Consider the following 19,365-nt stretch of genomic DNA (forward strand, 5'->3'; position numbering starts at 1 on the left):
ACATGGTGAGGCGTCTGTGCCGGCCTCCTTGCAGGTAGTTGAGTTATGCGAACATCCCCTTTGGCCGCTTTGTTCCCTTTTTCGGCAATGTGTAAAGCGAAAGTGTTTCTCCCGTGGGGGAATGACGCGACCGGCCAGTGTAGCACGCAGGCCTTTCGAACAGCCAGAGGTTTATCTGGAGCAGTCCATTGGTGGGGCAGAGATGGGGGCCCCATTGCCATACCTGCTGTGCTGCCGTGGCCAGCCACTTTTCCCTTTCAGGCTTCCAAGTCCCCTCGCATGGCAGAGGTCTTCCGTTGCATGTCTGTCTGTGGTCCTCGGGGACCATGCCTTTGATCACTGTGAGTTACTCGGTAGTGTCACTGTGGCAGTGGAGAATTTCCAGGATGCATGGGGTGGGATCAGCATCAACGAAGGAGACAGGCTTGTGGTCTGTCTTCCCTGGTGTTCAGTGTTCCCGTGTTCTGAAGATATTTGTGGTTTCCAGTAGGGTCGTGTTGCCCTGTGGGCTAGAGGAGGGCACGTAGGACGAGGCTTTCAAGGGTTTGAGAGTTTCCTTAGGGGTCAGGGCCTTGAACATTCAAGATGGGAGCTGCCTGAGACGTGGCTGGGCATGTGGAGTAGTCTCCGCCATGGGGATCCGACATGGGTCATGGTAGCTGAGTCCCGCCACTTCCAGTGGTGGGCATTCCCACGGGTCAATGGAAAGTGATTAGGCCTAGTTGGCGAGAAGTGGCACGAGGGCCCACGTTCGTTAGCCCCTTGAGTGGTTTCAGGCTGCATCTTGGCAGTAGACAGCTGCCGGTCGGTGTCGGCCAGACCATGGGAGTTCCCTTGCTTCCGGAAGTGCTGTGAGTGACCCCAAATGCCCATCAGATATACTGGTAGCTGACAGAGTCTCGAGGTGCACGTAGATGTCACAGCCAAGGCCCGGAGGCAGGTCTCGTCCAGGCTGTGTGTTTTTGTCAGAAGGCGTGGCTGTGGGAGAGCGGGAGTCCATGGACTCTTTCAACAGACCCTGGGGGTCAAAGTTTCCCTGTGGCCTCTTGAAGCTGACAGGGGTCTTTCTCCTTTCTGTTGGGGGTCTAACCAGGGTGCTCTGTATAAACTATTTCTTTTATTGTTGGACTCCTCTTCACAGGGCCATAGGGACACACAGAGACCAAGACGCGTATTCAGCGGCACACAGAGAAACCCACAAGCACGTCCGCATGCGCAGTCACAGTCACACATGCCCACACGCATGAGCACACATATACAGCCTCTCACACACCGGGCAACGTATGTGCCTAACTTCTTGCAGTCGTACTATCAGACAGGCAGTCAATTCTCGGTAAGGGATAGAGGTCCTTGGGAAGCAGTTTCAGAGCTCAAGGCCAGGTAAATGTTTGTATGGATCATGTCCTCTGAGGACACCGGTCCACTTATGAAGCCTCGGTGATTTCTGTCAATTTCTCAGGGCCAGTTGCTGGGAAAGGCTGGCCGTCGGCACAAACAAGAAGACCTTCGTGTGCTCTGATGACTGGACGTGCTAAGAAGAACTGAAAAAAGTGAGGCGGGCCCATGTCCCCGAGCATGGTCGTGGATAACTCAGGATGGTAGGTATTGAAACACCCCAAATGTGCCATTAGGTATTAGGTTTTCCTCAGACGGGCCCAATGGCTGCAAGAGTGGATTGATTGTTCCTCTTGCTGAGTGGCCTGATGGCGGTGGATTCTACAGGCTTTTGAGGTAGGCCAGGCTCATGGCTCCTGTACAGAGCCCCGCGCAGTCCCCGTTGTGTTCTGCAGCGTCCCAGCATGTGCTTGGATCGATGATGACACCCTTGCATGCATTTCTTGGAAAATCTGAACCAAATGAGTGAGAACACTCTACCGTCTCCTCATCGAAACTGAGGTTCAGCACGTTTCCTCTCTCAGGGGGAGAGGGCAATTAGGAATGAGGCCCAGCCTCTCCCGCCGACATGCATGCAAACACCACCAAGGACTCCAGTATTGGAGGGGCTCCTGTCTGAGGGTTGACCGTGTCTGCACATAAGCTATGATATCTGTGAATCCCGGGTCCCTGCTGAATGGATGTTGAGGGAATGCGAGGGGGCAGGCTCTCCTGCTGGTCTTAAGAGTCGGAGTGTGTGCTGTTTTAGGCCCAGTTAGCTTGCAGTTGGGAGGTGAGTTTTGGCCAGGATCACGCTTCGGGCATGCCATTTTGGGGGTTGATTCTGGAAGCCAAAATGAGCAAGCCTCCCTGGTTGGTGCCTTGAATCTCAGGACAGGTCTGTGGACCTCCCTGTTCTTGCGTTTTTCACGGTGAGGTTCTCGAGTGCCTAGTGAGGCTGGAGCAATGGGCAGGGGTGAGCTCGGTTGGGCATCGGAGGAAAGCGGCTGAAGGATTAGGCCTCGCTGCTGCCCTTGTTTGCTTCTCTACTTTAACTCCCGGCAGAGTGTTGATGCCAAGTGGGTCATCGTGGAGTGGGGACAGGAATAAGTGCTGAATTTAAACCTGTGTGGATCACTGATGGCCCGCACAGGAAGGTAAGGGAAGATGTGGACATGTCCTTTGTGATGTCGTGGATTAGGCTATCATAATTGGGTTGCAGGTGATGGCCTCGGCTTCCCAAGGATGTGTCATGTTCGTGATTGGCTGGCATCAGCTGCCTATAGAGGGGATGGCTTTGGCATTTCAGGTGGATGAGGTGAGGTAGGTAACTGTGTAGATTTGGAATCCCATTGCCAGAGGAAAGACACTCAAAATGTGTCTTGCGAGACGTAAAGAAGACTGACATGGTGACGCGTCTGTGCTGGCCAACTTGGAGGATGTTTAGTTATGCGAACATCCCCTTTGGCCGCCTTGTTCCCTTGTTTGGGAATGTGCAGAGCGAAACTGCTTCTCCCGGGGGGGCATGACTCGGCTTGCGAACAGCCAGAGTTTTATCTGGAGCAGTCCGTTGGGGGGACAGAGGTGGGGGCACTGTTGCGACACCAGGCGCACTGTCGTGGACAGCCACTGTGCCCTTTCAAGGTTCCAGGTCCCCTCGTGTGGCAAAGGTTGTCCGTTGAAAGTCTGTCTGTGGTCCTCGGGGACAGTGCCTTTGATCACTGTGAGTTCCTCGGTTGTGTCGCTGTGGCAGTGGAGAATTGCCAGGATGCATGGGGTGGGGTGGGCATCATCAAAGCAGACAGGCTTGCGGTGTGTCTTCCCTGCTGTTCAGTGTCTCCGTGTTCGCATGATGTCTGTGGCTTCAAGTAGAGTCGAGCCGCCCTGCAGGCAGGAGGAGGGCACTTAGGACGAGGCTGTGTAGCGTTTGAGCGTTACCTCAGTGGTCAGGGCCGCAAACCCTAACAGTTGGAAGCTTGCCTATATGTGGCCGGGAAGGTGGCCTAATTTCCGCTGTGGGGTTCCAACCTGTGTCATGGTTGCTGAAGCCCAACACTTCCCATTGAGGGCATTCCCACGGGGTCATGGAAAGTGATTTGGTCTAGTTGGTGAGACGAGGCACTTGGGCCGAAGTCCATTAACGCCTTGAGAAGTGCCAGGCTGCATCGTGCTTTTTGGCAACTGCAGGTCAGTGTCAGCCCGCCCATGGGAGGTTACCTTGCTTCCGGGAGCACTGGGAGTGACCCGAAGGGCACATCAGATGTGCTGGTAGGTGGCAGGATCTCCAGGTCCACATAGGTGTGACACCCACGGCCGGGAGGGAGGTCTCGTCCAGTCTTTGTGCTTTGGTCAGAAGGCGTGGCTGTGGGAGAGCGGGAGTCTGTGGCCTATTTCGACAGCCTTCGGGTCAAAGTTCGCATGCGGCCTCATGAAGCTGACAGGGGTCTTTCTCCTTTCAGTTGGGGGTCCAACCAGGGTGCTGTGTATAAACTATGACGTTTACTGTTAGAGGCGTCTGCAGAGGGCCACAGGCACACCCAGAGACCAAGACGCGTATTTAGCGGCACACACAGGAATCCACAAACGCATCCTCGTGCAGAGTCACAGTCACACACGCCCACACGTGTGAATACACAAATACAGCGTCTCACACACCGAGCAACGTACGTGCGTAACTTCCTTCAGTCGTGCTGTGAGACACACAATCAGTTTTCGGTAAGGGATAGTGGTACTTGGGAAGGAGGTTCCAGGCTCACGCCCAGATTATGTGTTCACAAAAATCATGTTCTCTGAGGACCCTGGTGCAATTTAGAAACCTGCGTGATTTCTGTCCACTTCTCAGGTGCAGTTGCAGCGTAAGGCTGGCTGTTGGCAGAGAAGACCTTCGCGTTGTCTGATGTCTGGATGTGCTAAGGAGAACTGGAAAAAGAGGGGCTGGTGCATGTTGCCGAGCATGGCTGTGGATATCTAAGGACGGTAGGCATTCACCCATACTAAGATGTGCCATTGGATATTAGGATTTCCACAGATGGACCCAATGGTTGCAAGAGTGGATTGATTGTTGGTCCTGCTGAGTGGCCTGAGGACTGTGGATTCCCCAGGCAGTTGGAGTATTTCCAGGTCATGGCTCCTCTGCAGAGACCCACGGCCTTCCCTTTTGTGTTCTGCAGCGTCCCAGCATGTGTTTGGATCGATGATGACACCCTTATATGCATTCCTTGGAAAATCTGAACAAAATGAGTGAGAACGCTCTACCGTCTCCTCATCGAAACTGAGGTCCAGCACGTTTCCTCTCTCGGGAGTACGGGACAGTTAGGAGTGAGGGCCAACGTCCCCTGCTGACAGGCATGCAAACACCACTAAGGGCTCCAGCATTGGAGGGGCTCCTGTCTGAGGGTCGACCATGTCTGCCCATAAGCTGGGTCATCTATGAATCCCCGGTCCCTGCTAAAAGGCCGTTGAGGGAATGCAAGAGGGCAGGCTTTCCTGCTAGTCTTCAGGGTCGGAGTGTGTTCTGGTATAGACCCAGTAAGATTGCAGCTTGGAGAGGTGATTTTTGGACAGGATCACGCTTTGTGCATGCCGCTTCCGAGGTTGATTATGGAAGCCAAAATGAGCAAGCTTCCGTGGTTGGAGCCTGGAGCCTCAGGCCAGGACTGTGGCCCTCTCTGTTGTTGTGTTTCACGCAGTGAGGTTCTTGACTGCCCGGTGTGGCTGGAGCAGTGGGCGGGCGTGGGCGGGAGTTGGGCGATGGCGGAAGGGGGCTGAAGGTTTAGGCCTCAGTGCTGCCCCTGTCAGCTCCTCTGCTGAAGTTGCCGGCACACTGTTGGCGCTAAGTGGATGTTCGTGGAGTGGGGTGTGGGTCGAGTGAAGCATTTCAGTCTGGGTGGTGGCTGCTGGCCTGGAGAGAAAGGTAAGGTATCATGAGGAAAGGTCCTGTGTGATGTTGTAGGATGGGCTGTCATCATTGGGTTGCAGGCGCTGGCCTCGGCTTCCCAAGAATGTGTCTTGTTCGTGATGGGCTGGCATAAGCTGCCTATGGAGCGGATGGCTTTGGCAGTTCAAGTGGGTGAGTTGAGGTAGGTAACTTGTGTAGAGTTGCAATCCCGTTGCCCGAGGAATGACACCCAAAGGGTGTCTTGCGGGAAGTAGGGAAGATCGACATGGTGAGGCGTCTGTGCCGGCCTCCTTGCAGGTAGTTGAGTTATGCGAACATCCCCTTTGGCCGCTTTGTTCCCTTGTTTGGCAATGTGTAAAGCGAAAGTGTTTCTCCCGTGGGAGAATGACGCGACCGGCCAGTGTAGCACGCAGGCCTTTCGAACAGCCAGAGGTTTATCTGGAGCAGTCCATTGGTGGGGCAGAGATGGGGGCCCCATTGCCATGCCTGCTGTGCTGCCGTGGCCAGACACTGTTCCCTTTCAGGTTTCCAAGTCCCCTCGCATGGCAGAGGTCTTCCGTTGAAAGTCTGTCTGTGGTCCTCGGGGACCATGCCTTTGATCACTGTGAGTTACTCGGTAGTGTCACTGTGGCAGTGGAGAATTTCCAGGATGCATGGGGTGGGATCAGCATCAGCGAAGGAGACAGGCTTGTGGTCTGTCTTCCCTGGTGTTCAGTGTTCCCGTATTCTGAAGACGTTTGTGGTTTCCAGTAGGGTCGTGTCGCCCTGTGGGCTGGAGGAGGGCACGTAGGACGAGGCTTTCAAGGGTTTGAGAGTTTCCTTAGGGGTCAGGGCCGTGAACATTCAAGATGGGAGCTGCCTGAGACGTGGCTGGGCATGTGGAGTAGTCTCCGCAAGGGGATCCGACATGGGTCATGGTGGCTGAGGCCCACCACTTCCTGTGGTGGGCATTCCCACGGGTCAATGGAAAGTGATTAGGCCTAGTTGGCGAGAAGTGGCACGTGGGCCCACGTTCGTTAGCCCCTTGAGTGGTTTCAGGCTGCATCTTGGCATTAGACACCTGCCGGTCGGAGTCGGCCTGACCATGGGAGTTCCCTTGCTTCTGGAAGTGCTGCGAGTGACCCCAAATGCCCATCAGATATACTGGTAGCTGACAGAGTCTCGAGGTGCACGTAGATGTCACAGCCAAGGCCCGGAGGCAGGTCTCGTCCAGGCTGTGTGTTTTTGTCAGAAGGCGTGGCTGTGGGAGAGCGGGAGTCCATGGACTATTTCAACAGCCCCTGGGGGTCAAAGTGTGCCTGCGGCCTCTTGAAGCTGACAGGGGTCTTTCTCCTTTCAGTTGGGCGTCTAACCAGGGTGCTGTGTATAAACTATTTCTTTTATTGTTGGACTCCTCTTCACAGGGCCATAGGGACACACAGAGACCAAGACGCGTATTCAGTGGCACACAGAGAAACCCACAAGCACGTCCGCATGAGCAGTCACAGTCACACATGCCCACACGCGTGAGGACACATATACAGCCTCTCACACACCGGCCATCATATGTGCCTAACTTCCTGCAGTCGTACTATCAGACAGGCAGTCAATTCTCGGTAAGGGATAGAGGTCCTTGGGAAGCAGTTTCAGAGCTCAAGGCCAGGTAAATGTTCGTATGGATCATGTCCTCTGAGGACACCGGTCCACTTATGAAGCCTCGGTGATTCCTGTCCACTTCTCAGGTGCAGTTGCTGGGAAAGGCTGGCCGTCGGCACAAACAAGAAGACTTTCTTGTGCTCTGATGACTGGACGTGCTAAGAAGAACTGGAAAAAGTGAGGCGGGCCCATGTCCCCGAGCATGGTTGTGGATAACTCAGGATGGTAGGTATTCAAGCACCCCAAATGTGCCATTAGGTATTAGGTTTTCCTCAGACGGGCCCAATGGCTGCAAGAGTGGATTGATTGTTCCTCTTGCTGAGTGACCTGAGGGCTGTGGATTCTCCAGGCTTTTGAGGTAGCCCAGGCTCATGGCTCCTGTACAGAGTCCTGCGCAAACCCCGGTTATGTTCTGCAGCGTCCCAGCATGTGCTTGGATAGATGATGACACCCTTGCATGCATTTCTTGGAAAATCTGAACCAAATGAGTGAGAACACTCTACCGTCTCCTCATCGAAATTGAGGTTCATCACGTTTCCTCTCTCGGGGGAGAGGACAGTTCGGAATGAGGGCCAGCCTCTCCCGCCGACATGCATGCAAACACCACCAAGGACTCCAGTATTGGAGGGGTTCCTGTCTGAGGTTTCACCGTGTCTGAACATAAGCTGTGTTATCTGTGAATCCCGGGTCCCTGCTGAATGGCTGTTGAGGGAATGCGAGGGGCCAGGCTCTCCTGCTGGTCTTAAGAGTCGGAGTGTGTGCTGTTTTAGGCCCAGTTAGATTGCAGTTGGGAGGTGAGTTTTGGCCAAGGTCACGCTTCGTGCATGCCATTTTGGGGGTTGATTCTGGAAGCCAAAATGAGCAAGCGTCCCTGGTTGGTGCCTTGAATCTCAGGACAGGTCTGTGGACCTCCCTGTTCTTGCGTTTTTCACGGTGAGGTTCTCGAGTACCTAGTGAGGCTGGAGCAATGGGCAGGGGTCAGCTCGGTTGGGCATCGGAGGAAAGCGGCTGAAGGATTAGGCCTCGCTGCTGCCCTTGTTTGCTTCTCTACTTTAACTCCCGGCACAGTGTTGATGCCAAGTGGGTCATCGTGGAGTGGGGACAGGAACAAGTGCTGAATTTAAACCTGCGTGGATCACTGATGGCCCGCACAGGAAGATAAGGGAAGATGTGGACATGTCCTTTGTGATGTCGTGGATTAGGCTATCATAATTGGGTTGCAGGTGCTGGCCTCGGCTTCCCAAGGATGTGTCATGTTCGTGATTGGCTGGCATCAGCTGCCTATGGAGGGGATGGCTTCGACAGTTCAAGTGGATGAGGTGAGGTAGGTAACTGTGTAGAGTTGGAATGCCATTGCCAGAGGAAAGACACCCAAAGGGTGTCTTGCGAGAAGTAAAGAAGATTGACATGGTGACGCGTCTGTGCTGTCCTCCTTGGAGGATGCTTAGTTATGCGAACATCCCCTTTGGCCGCTTTGTTCCCTTGTTTGGGAATGTGCAAAGCAAAAGTGCTTCTCCCGGGGGGCGGCATGACTCGGTTTGCGAACAGCCAGAGGTTGATCTGGAGCAGTCCGTTGGAGAGACAGAGGTGGGGGCACTGTTGCGACACCAGGCGCACTGTCGTGGACAGCCACTGTGCCCTTTCAAGGTTCCAGGTCCCCTCGTGTGGCAAAGGTTTTCCGTTGAAAGTCTGTCTGTGGTCCTCGGGGAAAGTGCCTTTGATCACTGTGAGTTCCTCGGTAGTGTCGCTGTGGCAGTGGAGAATTGCCAGGATGTATGGCGTGGGGTGGGCATCATCAAAGCAGACAGGCTTGCGGTGTGTCTTCCCTGCTTTTCAGTGTCTCCGTGTTCCCATGATGTCTGTGGCTTCAAGTAGAGTCGAGTCGCCCTGCAGGCAGGAGGAGGGCACTTAGGACGAGGCTGTGTAGCGTTTGAGCGTTTCCTCAGTGCTCAGGGCCGCAAACCCTACCAGTTGGAAGCTTGCCTCTACGTGGCCGGGAAGGTGGCCTAATTTCCGCTGTGGGGTTCCAACCTGTATCATGGTTTCTAAAGCCCAACACTTCCCATTGAGGGCTTCCCAAGGGGTCATGGAAAGTGATTTGGTCTAGTTGTCGAGATGAGGCATTTGGGCCGAAGTCCATTAACCCCTTGAGAAGTGCCAGGCTGCATCGTGCCTGTCGGCAACTGCAGGTCGGTGTCAGCCCGCCCATGGGAGTTTACCTTGCTTCCGGGAGCACTGGGAGTGACCCCAAGGGCACATCAGATGTGGTGGGAGGTGGCAGGATCTCCAGGTCCACATAGGTGTGACAACCACGTCCTTGAGGGAGGTCTAGTCTAGTCTTTGTGCTTTGGTCAGAAGGCGTGGCTGTGGGAGAGCGGGAGTCTGTGGCCTATTTCGACAGCCTTGGGGTCAAAGTTCGCATGCGGCCTCATGAAGCTGACAGGGGTCTTTCTCCTTTCAGTTGGGGGTCCAACCAGGGTGCTGTGTATAAACTATGACGTTTACTGTTAGAGGCGTCTGCAGAGGGCCACAGGCACACCCAGAGACCAAGACGCGTATTTAGCGGCACACACAGGAATCCACAAACTCATCCTCGTGCACAGTCACAGTCACACACGCCCACACGTGTGAATACACACATAAAGCGTCTAACACACCGAGCAACGTACGTGCGTAACTTCCTTCAGTCGTGCTGTGAGACACACAATCAGTTTTCGGTAAGGGATAGTGGTACTTGGGAAGCAGGTTCCAGGCTCACGTCCAGGGTAAGTGTTCACAAAAATCATGTTCTCTGAGGACCCTGGTGCAATTTAGAAACCTGCGTGATTTCTGTCCACTTCTCAGGTGCAGTTGCAGCGTAAGGCTGGCTGTTGGCAGAGAAGAAGACCTTCGCATTGTGTGATGACTGGATGTGCAAAGGAGAACTGGAAAAATTGGGGGGGGGGCATGTTGCCGAGCATGGCTGTGGATATCTCAGGACGGTAGGCATTCACCCATACTAAGATGAGCCATTGGATATTAGGATTTCCACAGATGGGTCCAATGGTTGCAAGAGTGGATTGATTGTTTGTCCTGCTGAGTGGCCTGAGGACTGTGGATTCCCAAGGCACTTGGAGTACTTCCAGGTCATGGCTCCTCTGCAGTGACCCACGGCCTTCCGTTTTGTGTTCTGCAGCGTCCCAGCATGTGCTTGGATCGATGATGACACCCTTGTATGCATTCCTTGGAAAATCTGAACAAAATGAGTGAGAACGCTCTACCGTCTCCTCATCGAAACTGAGGTCCAGCACGTTTCCTATCTCGGGAGTACGGGACAGTTAGGAGTGAGGGCCACCGTCCCCTGCTGACAGGCATGCAAACACCACTAAGGGCTCCAGCATTGGAGGGGCTCCTGTCTGAGGGTCGACCATGTCTGCCCATTAGTTGGGTCATCTAGGAATCCCCGGTCCCTTCTAAAAGGCCGTTGAGGGAATGCAAGAGGGCAGGCTTTCCTGCTAGTCTTCAGGGTCGGAGTGTTTTCTGGTATAGACCCAGTAAGCTTGCAGCTTGGAGAGTTAATTTTTGGACAGGATCACGCTTTGTGCATGCCACTTCCGAGGTTGATTATGGAAGCCAAAATGAGCAAGCTTCCCTGGAGGGAGCCTGGAGCCTCAGGGCAGGCCTGTGGCCCTCTCTGTTGTTGTGTTTCGTGCAGTGAGGTTCTTGATTGCCTGGTGTGGCTGGAGCAGTGGGTGGGCGTGGGCTGGAGTTGGGCGATGGCGGAAGGGGGCTGATGGTTTAGAACTCAGGGCTGCCCCTGTCAGCTCCTCTGCTGAAGTTGCCGGCACACTGTTGGCGCTAAGTGGATGTTTGTGGAGTGGGGTGAGGTTCGAGTGAAGCATTTCAGCCTGGGTGGTGGCTGCTGGCCTGGAGGGAATGGTAAGGTATCATGAGGAAAGGTCCTGTGTGATATCGTGGGATGGGCTGTCATCATTGGGTTGCAGTCGCTGGTCTCGGCTTCCCAAGAATGTGTCTTGTTCGTGATGGGCTGGCATAAGCTGCCTATGGAGCAGATGGCTTTGGCAGTTCAAGTGGGTGAGTTGAGGTAGGTAACTTGTGTAGAGTTGCGATCCCGTTGCCCGAGGAATGACACCCAAAGGGTGTCTTGCGGGAAGTAGGGAAGATCGACATGGTGAGGCGTCTGTGCCGGCCTCCTTGCAGGTAGTTGAGTTATGCGAACATCCCCTTTGGCCGCTTTGTTCCCTTTTTTGGCAATGTGTAAAGCGAAACTGTCTCTCCCGTGGGGGAATGACGCGACCGGCCAGTGTAGCACGCAGGCCTTTCGAACAGCCAGAGTTTTATCTGGAGCAGTCCATTGGTGGGGCAGAGATGGGGGCCCCATTGCCATACCTGCTGTGCTGCCGTGGCCAGCCACTTTTCCCTTTCAGGCTTCCAAGTCCCCTCGCATGGCAGAGGTCTTCCGTTGCAAGTCTGTCTGTGGTCCTCGGGGACCATGCCTTTGATCACTGAGTTACTCGGTAGTGTCACTGTGGCAGTGGAGAATTTCCAGGATGCATGGGGTGGGATCAGCATCAACGAAGGAGACAGGCTTGTGGTCTGTCTTCCCTGGTGTTCAGTGTTCCCGTGTTCTGAAGATATTTGTGGTTTCCAGTAGGGTCGTTTCGCCCTGTGGGCTAGAGGAGGGCACGTAGGACGAGGCTTTCAAGGGTTTGAGAGTTTCCTTAGGGGTCAGGGCCTTGAACATTCAAGATGGGAGCTGCCTGAGACGTGGCTGGGCATGTGGAGTAGTCTCCGCCATGGGGATCCCACATGGGTCATGGTGGCTGAGTCCCGCCACTTCCAGTGGTGGGCATTCCCATGGGTCAATGGAAAGTGATTAGGCCTAGTTGGCGAGAAGTGGCACGTGGGCCCACGTTCGTTAGCCCCTTGAGTGGTTTCAGGCTGCATCTTGGCAGTAGACAGCTGCCGGTCGGTGTCGGCCTGACCATGGGAGTTCCCTTGCTTCCGGAAGTGCTGTGAGTGACCCCAAATCCCCATCAGATATACTGGTAGCTGACAGAGTCTCGAGGTGCACGTAGATGTCACAGCCAAGGCCCAGAGGCAGGTCTCGTCCAGACTGTGTGTTTTTGTCAGAAGGCGTGGCTGTGGGAGAGCGGGAGTCCATGGACTCTTTCAACAGACCCTGGGGGTCAAACCAGGGTGCTCTGTATAAACTATTTCTTTTATTTTTGGACTCCTCTTCACAGGGCCATAGGGACACACAGAGACCAAGACGCGTATTCAGCGGCACACAGAGAAACCCAGAAGCACGTCCGCATGCGCAGTCACAGTCACACATGCCCACACGCGTGAGCACACATATACAGCCTCTCACACACTGGGCAACGTATGTGCCTAACTTCTTGCAGTCGTACTATCAGACAGGCAGTCAATTCTCGGTAAGGGATAGAGGTCCTTGGGAAGCAGTTTCAGAGCTCAAGGCCAGGTAAATGTTTGTATGGATCATGTCCTCTGAGGACACCGGTCCACTTATGAAGCCTCGGTGATTTCTGTCAACTTCTCAGGGGCAGTTGCTGGGAAAGGCTGGCCGTCGGCACAAACAAGAAGACCTTCGTGTGCTCTGATGACTGGACGTGCTAAGAAGAACTGAAAAAAGTGAGGCGGGCCCATGTCCCCGAGCATGGTCGTGGATAACTCAGGATGGTAGGTATTCAAGCACACCAAATGTGCCATTAGGTATTAGGTTTTCCTCAGACGGGCCCAATGGCTTCAAGAGTGGATTGATTGTTCCTCTTGCTGAGTGGCCTGATGGCTGTGGATTCTCCAGGCTTTTGAGGTAGGCCAGGCTCATGGCTCCTGTACAGAGCCCCGCGCACACCCCGTTGTGTTCTGCAGCGTCCCAGCATGTGCTTGGATCGATGATGACACCCTTGCATGCATTTCTTGGAAAATCTGAACCAAATGAGTGAGAACACTCTACCGTCTCCTCATCGAAACTGAGGTTCAGCACGTTTCCTCTCTCAGGGGGAGAGGACAATTAGGAATGAGGGCCAGCCTCTCCCGCCGACATGCATGCAAACACCACCAAGGACTCCAGTATTGGAGGGGATCCTGTCTGAGGGTTGACCGTGTCTGCACATAAGCTATGTTATCTGTGAATCCCGGGTCCCTGCTGAATGGCTGTTGAGGGAATGCGAGGGGGCAGGCTCTCCTGCTGGTCTTAAGAGTCGGAGTGTGTGCTGTTTTAGGCCCAGTTAACTTGCAGTTGGGAGGTGAGTTTTGGCCAGGATCATGCTTCGTGCAAGCCATTTTGGGGGTTGATTCTGGAAGCAAAAATGAGCAAGCCTCCCTGGTTGGTGCCTTGAATCTCAGGACAGGTCTGTGGACCTCCCTGTTCTTGCGTTTTTCACGGTGAGGTTCTCGAGTGCCTAGTGAGGCTGGAGCAATGGGCAGGGGTGAGCTCGGTTGGGCATCGGAGGAAAGCGGCTGAAGGATTAGGCCTCGCTGCTGCCCTTGTTTGCTTCTCTACTTTAACTCCCGGCAGAGTGTTGATGCCAAGTGGGTCATCGTGGAGTGGGGACAGGAACAAGTGCTGAATTTAAACATGTGTGGATCACTGATGGCCCGCACAGGAAGGTAAGGGAAGATGTGGACATGTCCTTTGTGATGTCGTGGATTAGGCTATCATAATTGGGCTGCAGGTGATGGCCTCGGCTTCCCAAGGATGTGTCATGTTCGTGATTGGCTGGCATCAGCTGCCTATAGAGGGGATGGCTTTGGCATTTCAGGTGGATGAGGTGAGGTAGGTAACTGTGTAGATTTGGAATCCCATTGCCAGAGGAAAGACACTCAAAGTGTGTCTTGCGAGAAGTAAAGAAGATTGACATGGTGAAGCCTCTGTGCTGGCCTCCTTGGAGGATGTTTAGTTATGCGAACATCCCCTTTGGCCGCTTTGTTCCCTTGTTTGGGAATGTGCAAAGCGAAAGTGCTTCTCCCGGGGGGGCATGACTCGGCTTGCGAACAGCCAGAGTTTTATCTGGAGCAGTCCGTTGGGGGGACAGAGGTGGGGGCACTGTTGCGACAGCAGGCGCACTGTCGTGGACAGCCACTGTGCCCTTTCAAGGTTCCAGGTCCCCTCGTGTGGCAAAGGTTGTCCGTTGAAAGTCTGTCTGTGGTCCTCGGGGACAGTGCCTTTGATCACTGTGAGTTCCTTGGTTGTGTCGCTGTGGCAGTGGAGAATTGGCAGGATGAATGTGGTGGGGTGGGCATCATCAAAGCAGACAGGCTTGCGGTGTGTCTTCCCTGCTGTTCAGTGTCTCCGTGTTCACATGTTGTCTGTGGCTTCAAGTAGAGTCGAGTCGCCCTGCAGGCAGGAGGAGGGCACTTTGGACGAAGCTGTGTAGCGTTTGAGTGTTTCCTCAGTGGTCAGGGCCGCGAACCCTACCAGTTGGAAGCTTGCCTATTCGTGGCTGGGAAGGTGGCCTAATTTCCGCTGTGGGGTTCCAACCTGTGTCATGGTTGCTGAAGCCCAACACTTCCCATTGAGGGCTTCCCACGGGGTCATGGAAAGTGATTTGATCTAGTTGGCGAGATGAGGCACTTGGGCCGAAGTCCATTAACGCCTTGAGAAGTGCCAGGCTGCATCGTGCCTGTCGGCAACTGCAGGTCGGTGTCAGCCCGCCCATGGGAGGTTACCTTGCTTCCGGGAGCACTGGGAGTGACCCCAAGGGCACATCAGATGTGCTGGTAGGTGGCAGGATCTCCAGGTCCACATAGGTGTGACACCCACGGCCGGGAGGGAGGTCTCGTCCAGTCTTTGTGCTTTGGTCAGAAGGCGTGGCTGTGGGAGAGCGGGAGTCTGTGGCCTATTTCGACAGCCTTGGGGTCAAAGTTCGCATGCGGCCTCATGAAGCTGACAGGGGTCTTTCTCCTTTCAGTTGGGGGTCCAACCAGGGTGCTGTGTATAAACTATGACGTTTACTGTTAGAGGTGTCTGCAGAGGGCCACAGGGACACCCAGAGACCAAGACGCGTATTTAGCGGCACACACAGAAATCCACAAACGCATCCTCGTGCAGAGTCACAGTCACACACGCCCACACGTGTGAATACACAAATACAGTGTCTCACACACCGAGCAACGTACGTGCGTAACTTCCTTCAGTCGTGCTGTGAGACACAATCAGTTTTCGGTAAGGGATAGTGGTACTTGGGAAGGAGGTTCCAGGCTCACGCCCAGATTATGTGTTCACAAAAATCATGTTCTCTGAGGACCCTGGTGCAGTTTAGAAACCTGCGTGATTTCTGTCCACTTCTCAGGTGCAGTTGCAGCGTAAGGCTGGCTGTTGGCAGAGAAGAAGACCTTCGCGTTGTCTGATGTCTGGATGTGCTAAGGAGAACTGGAAAAAGAGGGGCTGGTGCATGTTGCCGAGCATGGCTGTGGATATCTAAGGACGGTAGGCATTCACCCATACTAAGATGTGCCATTGGATATTAGGATTTCCACAGATGGACCCAATGGTTGCAAGAGTGGATTGATTGTTGGTCCTGCTGAGTGGCCTGAGGACTGTGGATTCCCCAGGCAGTTGGAGTACTGCCAGGTCATGGCTCCTCTGCAGAGACCCACGGCCTTCCCTTTTGTGTTCTGCAGCGTCCCAGCATGTGTTTGGATCGATGATGACACCCTTATATGCATTCCTTGGAAAATCTGAACAAAATGAGTGAGAACGCTCTACCGTCTCCTCATCGAAACTGAGGTCCAGCACGTTTCCTCTCTCGGGAGTACGGGACAGTTAGGAGTGAGGGCCAACGTCCCCTGCTGACAGGCATGCAAACACCACTAAGGGCTCCAGCATTGGAGGGGCTCCTGTCTGAGGGTCGACCATGTCTGCCCATAAGCTGGGTCATCTATGAATCCCCGGTCCCTGCTAAAAGGCCGTTGAGGGAATGCAAGAGGGCAGGCTTTCCTGCTAGTCTTCAGGGTCGGAGTGTGTTCTGGTATAGACCCAGTAAGATTGCAGCTTGGAGAGGTGATTTTTGGACAGGATCACGCTTTGTGCATGCCGCTTCCGAGGTTGATTATGGAAGCCAAAATGAGCAAGCTTCCGTGGTTGGAGCCTGGAGCCTCAGGCCAGGACTGTGGCCCTCTCTGTTGTTGTGTTTCACGCAGTGAGGTTCTTGACTGCCCGGTGTGGCTGGAGCAGTGGGCGGGCGTGGGCGGGAGTTGGGCGATGGCGGAAGGGGGCTGAAGGTTTAGGCCTCAGTGCTGCCCCTGTCAGGTCCTCTGCTGAAGTTGCCGGCACACTGTTGGCGCTAAGTGGATGTTCGTGGAGTGGGGTGTGGGTCGAGTGAAGCATTTCAGTCTGGGTGGTGGCTGCTGGCCTGGAGAGAAAGGTAAGGTATCATGAGGAAAGGTCCTGTGTGATGTTGTAGGATGGGCTGTCATCATTGGGTTGCAGGCGCTGGCCTCGGCTTCCCAAGAATGTGTCTTGTTCGTGATGGGCTGGCATAAGCTGCCTATGGAGCGGATGGCTTTGGCAGTTCAAGTGGGTGAGTTGAGGTAGGTAACATGTGTAGAGTTGCAATCCCGTTGCCCGAGGAATGACACCCAAAGGGTGTCTTGCGGGAAGTAGGGAAGATCGACATGCTGAGGTGTCTGTGCCGGCCTCCTTGGAGGTAGTTGAGTTATGCGAACATCCCCTTTGGCCGCTTTGTTCCCTTGTTTGGCAATGTGTAAAGCGAAAGTGTTTCTCCCGTGGGGGAATGACGCGACCGGCCAGTGTAGCACGCAGGCCTTTTGAACAGCCAGAGGTTTATCTGGAGCAGTCCATTGGTGGGGCTGAGATGGGGGCCCCATTGCCATACCTGTTGTGCTGCCGTGGCCTGCCACTCTTCCCTTTCAGGCTTCCAAGTCCCCTCGCATGGCAGAGGTCTTCCGTTGCAAGTCTGTCTGTGGTCCTCGGGGACCATGCCTTTGATCACTGTGAGTTACTCGGTAGTGTCACTGTGGCAGTGGAGAATTTCCAGGATGCATGGGGTGGGATCAGCATCAACGAAGGAGACAGGCTTGTGGTCTGTCTTCCCTGGTGTTCAGTGTTCCCGTATTCTGAAGACGTTTGTGGTTTCCAGTAGGGTCGTGTCGCCCTTTGGGCTGAAGGAGGGCACGTAGGACGAGGCTTTCAAGGCTATGAGAGTTTCCTTAGGCGTCAGGGCCGTGAACATTCAAGATGGGAGCTGCCTGAGTCGTGGCTGGGTGTGTGGATTAGTCTCCGCCGTGGGGATCCGACATGGGTCATGGTGGCTGAGGCCCACCACTTCCTGTAGTGGGCATTCCCACGGGTCAATGGAAAGTGATTAGGCCTAGTTGGCAAGAAGTGGCACTTGGGCCCACGTTCGTTAGCCCCTTGAGTGGTTTCAGGCTGCATCTTGTCAGTAGACAGCTGCCGGTCGGTGTCGGCCCGACCATGGGAATTCCCTTGCTTCTGGAAGTGCTGCGAGTGACCCCAAATGCCCATCAGATATACTGGTAGCTGACAGAGTCTCGAGGTGCACGTAGATGTCACAGCCAAGGCCCGGAGGCAGGTCTCGTCGAGGCTGTGTGTTTTTGTCAGAAGACGTGGCTGTGGGAGAGCGGGAGTCCATGGACTATTTCAACAGCCCCTGGGGGTCAAAGTGTGCCTGCGGCCTCTTGAAGCTGACAGGGGTCTTTCTCCTTTCAGTTGGGGGTCTAACCAGGGTGCTGTGTATAAACTATTTCTTTTATTGTTGGACTCCTCTTCACAGGGCCATAGGGACACACAGAGACCTAGACGCGTATTCAGCGGCACACAGAGAAACCCACGAGCTCGTCCGCATGCGCAGTCACAGTCACACATGCCCAAACGCGTGAACACACACATACAGCCTCTCACACACCGGCCAACGTATGTGCCTAACTTCCTACAGTCGTACTATCAGACAGGCAGTCAATTCTCGGTAAGGGATAGAGGTCCTTGGGAAGCAGTTTCAGAGCTCAAGGCCAGGTAAATGTTTGTATGGATCATGTCCTCTGAGGACACCGGTCCACTTATGAAGCCTCGGTGATTTCTGTCCACTTCTCAGGTGCAGGTGCTGGGAAAGGCTGGCCGTCGGCACAAAGAAGAAGTACTTCGTGTGCTCTGATGACTGGACGTGCTGCTAAGAAGAACTGGAAAAAGTGAGGCGGGCCCATGTCCCCGAACATGGTCGTGGATAACTCAGGATGGTAGGTATTCAAGCACCCCAAATGTGCCAGTAGGTATTAGGTTTTCCTCAGACGGGCCCAATGGCTGCAAGAGTGGATTGATTGTTCCTCTTGCTGAGTGACCTGAGGGCTGTGGATTCTCCAGGCTTTTGAGGTAGCCCAGGCTCATGGCTCCTGTACAGAGCCCCGCGCACACCCCGGTTATGTTCTGCAGCGTCCCAGCATGTGCTTGGATCGATGATGACACCCTTGCATGCATTTCTTGGAAAATCTGAACCAAATGAGTGAGAACACTCTACCGTCTCCTCATCGAAACTGAGGTTCAGCACGTTTCCTCTCTCAGGGGGAGAGGACAGTTCGGAATGAGGGCCAGCCTCTCCCGCCGACATGCATGCAAACACCACCAAGGACTCCAGTATTGGAGGGGTTCCTGTCTGAGGGTTGACCGTGTCTGAACATAAGCTGTGTTATCTGTGAATCCCGGGTCCCTGCTGAATGGCTGTTGAGGGAATGCGAGGGGCCAGGCTCTCCTGCTGGTCTTAAGAGTCGGAGTGTGTGCTGTTTTAGGCCCAGTTAGCTTGCAGTTGGGAGGTGAGTTTTGGCCAAGGTCACGCTTCGTGCATGCCATTTTGGGGGTTGATTCTGGAAGCCAAAATGAGCAAGCGTCCCTGGTTGGTGCCTTGAATCTCAGGACAGGTCTGTGGACCTCCCTGTTCTTGCGTTTTTCACGGTGAGGTTCTCGAGTGCCTAGTGAGGCTGGAGCAATGGGCAGGGGTGAGCTCGGTTGGGCATCTGAGGAAAGTGGCTGAAGGTTTAGGCCTCGCTGCTGCCCTTGTTTGCTTCTCTACTTTAACTCCCGGCACAGTGTTGATGCAAAGTGGGTCATCGTGGAGTGCGGACAGGAACGAGTGCTGAATTTAAACCTGCATGGATCACTGATGGCCCGCACAGGAAGGTAAGGGAAGATGTGGACATGTCCTTTGTGATGTCGTGGTATAGGCTATCATAATTGGGTTGCAGGTGCTGGCCTCAGCTTCCCAAGGATGTGTCAGGTTCGTGATTGGCTGGCATCAGCTGCCTATGGAGGGGATGGCTTCGGCAGTTCAGGTGGATGAGGTGAGGTAGGTAACTGTGTAGATTTGGAATCCCATTGCCAGAGGAAAGGCACCCAAAGGGTGTCTTGCGAGACGTAAAGAAGACTGACATGGTGACGCGTCTGTGCTGGCCTCCTTGGAGGA

At 54.3% G+C, this 19,365-nt stretch overlaps 7 non-coding genes across 7 annotated transcripts; all 7 read left to right on the forward strand.

Moving 5' to 3' along the window:
• Positions 1-1,807: 1,807 nt before the first annotated feature.
• LOC137749640 (small nucleolar RNA SNORD116) lies at positions 1,808-1,900 on the forward strand. Its single transcript, XR_011070240.1, has one exon. It is a non-coding gene; the product is annotated as a small nucleolar RNA SNORD116 (small nucleolar RNA).
• Positions 1,901-4,561: 2,661 nt separating this feature from the next.
• On the forward strand, positions 4,562-4,654 carry LOC137753597 (small nucleolar RNA SNORD116). Its single transcript, XR_011071518.1, has one exon. It is a non-coding gene; the product is annotated as a small nucleolar RNA SNORD116 (small nucleolar RNA).
• A 2,688-nt stretch (positions 4,655-7,342) lies between these two features.
• On the forward strand, positions 7,343-7,435 carry LOC137751475 (small nucleolar RNA SNORD116). Its single transcript, XR_011070812.1, has one exon. It is a non-coding gene; the product is annotated as a small nucleolar RNA SNORD116 (small nucleolar RNA).
• Positions 7,436-10,099: 2,664 nt separating this feature from the next.
• Positions 10,100-10,192, forward strand: LOC137753797 (small nucleolar RNA SNORD116). Its single transcript, XR_011071584.1, has one exon. It is a non-coding gene; the product is annotated as a small nucleolar RNA SNORD116 (small nucleolar RNA).
• A 2,627-nt stretch (positions 10,193-12,819) lies between these two features.
• On the forward strand, positions 12,820-12,912 carry LOC137749646 (small nucleolar RNA SNORD116). The gene has a single exon (XR_011070241.1). It is a non-coding gene; the product is annotated as a small nucleolar RNA SNORD116 (small nucleolar RNA).
• A 2,661-nt stretch (positions 12,913-15,573) lies between these two features.
• LOC137753602 (small nucleolar RNA SNORD116) lies at positions 15,574-15,666 on the forward strand. Its single transcript, XR_011071519.1, has one exon. It is a non-coding gene; the product is annotated as a small nucleolar RNA SNORD116 (small nucleolar RNA).
• A 2,692-nt stretch (positions 15,667-18,358) lies between these two features.
• On the forward strand, positions 18,359-18,451 carry LOC137749653 (small nucleolar RNA SNORD116). Its single transcript, XR_011070243.1, has one exon. It is a non-coding gene; the product is annotated as a small nucleolar RNA SNORD116 (small nucleolar RNA).
• The last annotated feature ends 914 nt before the right edge of the window (positions 18,452-19,365 follow it).

The sequence above is a fragment of the Eschrichtius robustus genome, chromosome 1, assembly GCF_028021215.1.
Source record: "Eschrichtius robustus isolate mEscRob2 chromosome 1, mEscRob2.pri, whole genome shotgun sequence".
NCBI lineage: Eukaryota > Metazoa > Chordata > Mammalia > Artiodactyla > Eschrichtiidae > Eschrichtius > Eschrichtius robustus.